Here is an 8,264-nt window from a genome sequence, read left to right on the forward strand (position 1 = left end):
TCTATACTATACTGTTGTAACTCTGATATATTTGTTAGCTCTGTATATTCGTTTCAATCTCGGTTGATTGTCGTGCAAGAAACCGAATCTGTTTGTGTAATCTGAGCTATTTTAATCGATTAAATTGATAACGTTAATCGATTATTTCTATTCTGTTAATCGATTAATCTGGGGTTATTTTAGCGTTAATTTTTGTTTTCGAAAAGCGGATACTCTGACCGCTACACCTATTCAACCCCCCCCCTTCTAGGTGTATTTTAGTCACTGATACCTAACAGTATGGTGGAAGCTTGTTTGTAGGAGGATAGTTCTGAGATTGTTGAGATGGAGCAGCAAAACTTCCTGTAAGAATTAGAACAATTAGTGTAGTTGAGGCAAGCTGATAGGGGATATAGTATACCTGGTGTGTTTTTGGAAGAAACAGGTTAGGATGAGTTGGTTGTAATTAGATTACAATGGTAATCTTGTAAGTGGGTAGGTGGTCTTTGAATTCTGGTTGATTGACTTATTGCAGGAGGATCATTTTCTGATATGACTTGAGGATTTTGTATTGGAGTAGATGAGACATGATCAGGAATGGTGAGTATAGGATCAGTAGTATCACTGGTTAGTATAAGTGATGGCAAAGTCTTGGAGATAGGTGGTGGAGTGATATCTGTCATAAACTGAAAGGGAAAGTGAGTTTCATAAAAAATAATATTCCTAGATATGAAAATAGAGTTAGAATTGCAATCATATAGGATGTATCCTTTTGTGCCTTCTTGAAAACCAAGAAAGGCACTCTTAATGGATCTTGGGTCGAATTTGCCTCTGTGAGAGTTGATGGTAGAAGCATAGCAAAGACAACCAAAGGCTTTGAAGTGATCAATAGGTGGATGTGTGTTGTGCAGACAATAGTAAGGTTGGTTTGCTTTAGTAGGGGAGTTGGTAGTCTATTAATTATATAGACAACATGCTTGATTGCAAAATTCCAAAGCTTAGCTGGTAGGCGAGATTGATGGACTAAAGCTCTTGCAATGTTGAGTATGTGTTGATGTTTCCTCTCAACTATACCATTTTGTTGAGGGGTTTCAACACAAGTTGTTTGGTGAATAATTCTTTTAGATTGAAGGAAATCATGCATTAGAAATTCAACCCCATTATCACTTCTTAGGATCTTGAGTTTAGTATTAAATTGAGTCTCAATGAGAGAGAAAAAATTGATAATATTGGGTCTGGTTTCTACTTTGGTTCTCATGAGTATAGCCCAAGTGAACCTAGTATAGTCATCAACCAAAGTTAGAAAATATTTGTGCCCATACATTGAAGGAATAGCATAAGGGCCCCAAATGTCTGCATGGGGTGGGTGGTGTTTGATGTGTTGTTGGGAAAGGGAAGCTTTCTTTGTTTAGATAAGTTGCAAACATCACATGGAATAAAGTCAATTGTATTATGAGAAAAGCAATATTGTTTAGCAAGAATTGACATGATAGATTTAGGTGCATGACCAAAACGTAAATGTCATATACAATATTTAGTATTTTGAGAGGTACTAGTATTAAAAACAGAAGAGTGGGATAAGTTGTTTCTTGTTTGAGGTAGGTTCAGCAAGAACAATCCTTGTAGTATCCTAACTGAACCAATCATCATGTTGGTATTGTTCTACAAGATCACACATTGATGCTAAGAAAAAAATCAAGTGACATGCTAAAGATTGCAATAGCTTAGTAATAGAAATAAGATTGATATGACATTGTGGTACAAATAATACATGAGATAAAGTTAGATGAGCAGTCAGTTTGGTAGATCCAGAAATAGAAGTTGTTACTTTATCACCATTAGGTAAGGTAATAGATATATGAGTTATGGTTGTGTATGTGGTAAAATTGGCAATTTGGTGAGTAATGTGATCAGTGGCCCCAATATCTAAGAGTCATTTAGAGTTAAGATGAATACCTAGTGTAGGAGTGAGTGATGCAGAATTTACCACATAATTGGCTGAATGTGTTTGCTCATTCTTAGATTGGTGTAGTAAGTCCAAGATGCCTTGTACTTGTTCTTCAGTAAAACCAGTACTGCTAGTCTGTGTTTGGTGAGCAACTTCATTGTTGGTGCTTGTATCAAAGGAGTATCCATTTGTGTGATTAACCATCTTAGAGGATCTTGTAGATTGATATCCAGGAGGATAGCCATGTTTGAGATAACAAATCTGAATGGTGTGGTTGGTTCTTTCACAATAAGTTCAGAATATGTTATTTTGCCCTCTTCCAAAACCAGTGGCCCTGTTTCCTTTGCCCCTAAAGGGAATTACCCCTCTGCCTTGAAAAGAATTGTTTGTAGGATTATTCCTATATTGCGAGTCTTGCTTAGAGCTAACACTCATGACTCTATTTTCAGGCTCTAGGCTAGGAGGGACAGGTAATTGAGTTTGTCTTTCTTGCTAAATGAGCAGGGCAAAGGCTTTGGTGATATTTGGTAATGGGTCCATGAGCATAATTTGGGATTTGACATGAGCAAATTTCTCATTCAATCCTTCTAAGAAACGAATGACATAGTCTTGTTCCTTATAGGTCTTGAGAGAATCCATGGCTCCACAATTGTAGGGTGTAAGGCATTTGCAATTGGGAAAGGGCCTGCAATCTTCGATCTCATCCCATAGAGTCTTAAATTTTGTGAAATAATCTGAAATATCAAGGTTACTTTGATCTAAGTGGTAAAATTCCTTTTGAAGAGCAGCGATTCTAAAGATGTCTCCATGAGAGAATCTGTTATGTAGGTCTTTCCATGCCTCAGCTGTAGTGCCTATCTATAGTATTGATTTCACAATGGATTCATCTACACGATGTTGAATCCAGGACAACACAATTGTGTTACATCTTACCCAAGGGCCATATAGGGGGTCCTCAGGAGGAGGTCGTGGCAAGCTACCATTGATGAAATTAAGTTTATTTTTGGATTCTAATGCCAGCCTCATAGCTCTTGCCCATGAATGATAGTTCTTGGTGTTCATTGGTGGGGTAACTAAGACGAGGGCATGGTTCTCATTAGAGTGAAGGAAGAAAGGGTTGTTGAGCTGGTCAGAGAGGATGCTATGGTTTGCCATTATGATTTCACAATGGGTTCAGAAAGTAAGATATGAAGGGAAATCGAGGAATCAATAAGAACCTAAAGAGAAATATCAAGTTCAAAGAAAAACAACTGAGATGAGGGAGTTGGGAGACGAATCAGAGCCCTAAAGCTCTGATACCATCTTAAAGTCGCATCATAGGGAAGGTGCGGAAGAAGAAGAAGGTAAATTGATGTTCAACAGTAAGCAAGAAGAAGAAGATAACGAAACCAACTTGAAGGCATAACCATTAATTAACAATCGTTTCTATATTTGGAAAAGTAGTTATTAGAGGTTAGGATTAGAAGCCTATATATAGCTTAACTAAGTGGGCTATAAAATAACAAAGGCCCATTATATTTAGTGAAGATAAAATAGAAAATAGAAAAAGGAGAAGTGGGCTGCTTCATAAAGGGAAAGGCCCAAAAAGGAGTTAGAGAAGGATGAAGACTCCATTGAAACTTGAGGATGAAGATATCTGAATTACAATATCATAATGAATTTGAGGACCAGTATAATTTTAATATATACGGAATGAAGATGAGTTTGATGGGAGAAAAAGGTGACTCATATTTTATTACTTCGTAATAATCATTCATCTTATATTAATGCTTTTGTAGTTTGATAATCAGTACATTATATAAGCAAATTGATGAGAAAAATATCAATGATTTTGATGCATTCAACGTTGCCATTCTTGATATCTTCAAGTAAGCATGTAATCCCAATTAAATTGCAATCAGTCGATTTTAATTTCCACTTTTCAATGGCTAGCATTTATAGGTAAAAAGGTTGAGACAAGTGTAAAAATATATTACCCTCCAAGCATTATGATGCTTCACATATATAAGGATGTAATAGTTGCTCATTTCTAACATAATTTATACTTAATGAATCCATAATGTTAAAGCATTTTTCAATGGGTCAACAATTATAAACTTAATGTTAATATATTGACACTTTATATATCTAAATTTTTTCTTTAAAAAGAGAAACTATTTCAACTTCATACATTTAGTTCTTTTGGAATGATTGTTGTTTTTAGAACAGAGATTAAATTATCATCTTGACCACTACTTCGGCTTCCTAACTAAAGTTCTGTAAGTACTTAGACATCAAAGCACGCCACAAAAATATATAACTAGTGACATACTGCTTTACACTCTTCTATGAGAACAACTCCTCTCACTATAAAAATTCATAACCAAAATTAGACTTTATTACGTTCACTCATTTAGGAAAGTTTGAATCTAAATATTCAATCACCTCAAAATGATTTGATCTTCTATAAATAAGTATTTAGTTATTTCTTCCTGGTAAGTATCTCAAAACTTTTTCTATAGTTTTCCAATCTTCTATACCAAGATTATTATTGTATTTTAATAATATTTCAACTGCAAAACTAATATATGTTACATGCATATGTGCAGTGGCGGATCTTGATTAAAAATCCAAAGGGAGGGCAACAATATTTAATTATAATTTACGATAAAAATTAATTCACTAATAATAAAATAATCTTCAACATCACATTGATATGATCCCCAATTTAGATAAGCTCTCCGAATTTCATCTCTTTGATTCACTGGATATTCCCAAATTTGAGGTCGTTTTCCAGGATCACGTTCTAAAGAATTAATATCATATTCACCCATTGATACCTTTTGAACCTTTGAATGTTGTTGATCTGGTTGAACTACTTGACCAAATGAAGAATTTTGTTGGGGTAAAGATATTGAAGTTATATCATCTTTATTAAAAGGTTTCCTTTTAAAATAGGAATCAATTTTTTTATGCTTAGACATTGTACGTTTTTAGGTAATTTCATTAACCTGAAATTAATCATTAGAAAATCAAATTATTAGAGAATCTGAGTGCGGCTATAAAAAACATTGTGTTTGTCATAACAAAAATGCTAAATGTATCAACAATGTCAATAATTATACTCAAATATGGAGTAATGATATTGCAATATTAATCATCAATTGAGGAAATATGATATAACATAAAGAAAGTATTGGTGAAAAACGCACCTGCAAATTATTGTTGTTAATTGTTCATGTACAGCTTTTGCTATAGCATGAATAGTGATGAATATTAAGTAGGATAGTGAGATGTTGACTCTATATTGTGTTATTGTATGAATACTGAATAGAATAATGATAAAAGTGACAATGTATAGCTTTTGTGTGCCGTCCAAAGTTAGAAATTAGGATTTAATTTAAACACCCAAGTTTAGGTCAAACATATTTTAATAATATTATTTTTTTCTAATTTTTTAAAAAATTTTAGGGGGCAGTTGCCCCCACCTGTCCTTAAGAATGTCTACCACTGCATATGTGTAAGAAATTTCTTCCATGTGTTTATGTTAGGAATCATTCTATGAACATTGCATGATGCTAAATTTGTCTCCTTTTTGAATTGGAGAATTTCTTAATAAAGTTCGGTAAATTATATTTATATCATCAAAAACATTAAACAAATACCATTATATTATTAAATATTAGGATTAAAGGTTACAAGCAAACCCATTGTTATTTGTTGTCCTCGGTGAAAATATTCAAACCCCAAACATGGGATTCAGGCAGGAGATGTTGCACATGGCTTGGCGATTGATGCTACTGGTTTTACTAATTCAATTGAATTGTAGAAACTAGAACTATAGATTGAAAAATGTTAGAGTCTGATTTTTTTTCCTGGAATATTTGTCATAATGATGTGAAATCATGTGATATATTAGATGACTCTTCAATAGATAAATATTCCCAGTGACAATCAATAAAATCCATGAAATATATTGTGATGGATCAATTTTAAAAATGCTAGCATAATTAACCTGTAGCAAATTTAACATTTTTAATAAAAAATTTGAATAAATACTTATTTTACTTATAATAAATTTTCACATGTATTACTTTGATCTAAAAAATAAAAATTCAAACTAGTATTCAGATTGCAAATATAAATCAAAATAATTTCTATTATGAGTCATTAAATTACTAAAAATAATTAATTAGACACATTTAATGTTTTTAAAACCATTTTAGGCTTTTTTTAATTTTCTGGAAACCAAAATATAGAACATTCGAAAATTTTAATATGAGAAAGAACACTGAAAGGATATATGAAGATAAGAGAACAACAGAGAAGTTTCATGCAAGCAAAAATCCCTAAGTAAATCAAGAAACAAATTTTCCTAAAACAAGTTTTGCATCATGTCATTGAAACCATTGTTGATGTAACAAAAAGTATAAATTACATAACCCCACCTCTTCGAGCTGAAAGGATTTCTCCACTACTGGAGGATCCAGAACTTGATAAGATTGAGATATATAGACTTTAAAAAAATTAATAGTGCAAATTTTAAAATATTTTTAGTCAAAAAAATATTATAAATAATGAAATAAATTTGGGTATCATATTTTAGTACTGGACCCTCCAGTATCGGAGAGGATCCCAGTCCCACCTCTCCATATTAAGATAGAATCAGATAGCAATATCTTTGAAAAGTTCTCAATTCCACTTCAACCCAAAACAACTTTTATCTCCAAAAATAAAATTTTTTGTACACTAATCATATCCAAACACCAACTAGCTGTCTTGAAATAAATACATCCATGAACTGTGAAGTCAGCTTAACCAGATTATCTCCGGCATCAGCTCTAAGAATTTTCGACATTCAACCGGTTCCTCAACTAGCTGGTTCCCAACATTCTCAATATCATGCAGTTCTTCCTTAAATGCTTGATTTGGTATAAGAACTTCATCCTCGGTCTGCGCATAAGGAAATGCTACAATACAAATTTACAATGTGGGTAATGATCCTACAAACATACATAGAGATTGATCGAAATTTTCCCTTCCAACACCTAAGTAGTTGGATAATCGAGTATTGGAGTCCATGACTACTTAAATTCTTGTTTTTTTTTTAAATTCTTGTTATTAGTTAATCGTACATCAAAGAAAATGAAGAATTCTTGAGAAGGTTGGATAAACAATCCAAGTAAGAAACAAGAGAAGGAAGAAAAGAAACAACAAGATGAATAATACCTCTTGATCTTTATTGAATAAATATTGGAAAAATATAATTGAATTATCTTAAAAGAGTGAAGAATTATATAGCAATTATTCTTAACTAAACTTATGCCTAACTAAACTAACAACTTTCTAACTAACCTATAAACTAATTTGACAGATGTTAAATATGTCAATTATAGAAAAACTTAGTAATATAAGAAACTATTTGTTGAAGCTTGTTAAATACATAGCATTGGCTAGGGACAGCTGATTCAATCATTATGTTAGAGCCATGGTCTGTTATGTGCCTATAGCCATCGGTCAGGATGCTCTGGACTGGCACGGTTATAGTGTCATGTGCCTTAGTCATTTTGGTGCGCATTTCCTCGGTCAGATTGTTGTGCGCCTCAGTCATTCTGGTGCACATTTCCTGGGTCAGATAGTTGTGCGCCTCGGTCAAGCTGGTGCGAATTTCCTCGGTCAGGTCCATGCTGGTTTCCTCGGTCAGGTCCATGTTGGTGCAATATTTCTCGGTCACATTGAGACAACTTTCCTCGATCATGATATTGGCTAGCTCGGTCATATTGGTTTGTCTGATGCATATGTTGGTGTGCACTAAATGATTTGATTCTGATTTCTTCTTTGATACCCCCACAAGTTGGGGCACAAATGTTGATGAGACCTAACTTGGATTGTATAGAGGAATAATCCTTGACTCCCAAAGGTTTTGTCAAGGCATCAACTAGTTGTAAGTTAGAAGATATATGAAGGAGTTTTATTTTACCTGAGGTGCATTTCTCTCTAATTGTATGACAATCAAGTTCTATATGTTTAGTTCTTTCATGAAAAACAAGGTTAGTGGCAGTACATATGGCAGATTGATCATCACAATAGAGTAAAGCAGGTAAGTGAAAATTAAACTGTGAATCCTCAAGTAAATAGGTTAACCAAGTTATCTCACAACTTGTTATGGCTAATACTCTGTATTCTACTTCACAAGAACTCCTGGACATAGTTCCTTTCTTCTTAGATTTCCATGAAATCAGGGATGTACCAAGATAAATACAAAAGCCTGTAGTAGATCTTCTTATGTCTGGGCAGCCAGCCCAGTCACTATCACTATATGCCTTAAGTTGGACTATAGAGGTGTTAGAGAAAAATA

The sequence above is a fragment of the Lupinus angustifolius genome, unplaced genomic scaffold (genome assembly GCF_001865875.1).
Source record: "Lupinus angustifolius cultivar Tanjil unplaced genomic scaffold, LupAngTanjil_v1.0 Scaffold_289, whole genome shotgun sequence".
Taxonomy (NCBI): Eukaryota; Viridiplantae; Streptophyta; class Magnoliopsida; order Fabales; family Fabaceae; genus Lupinus; species Lupinus angustifolius.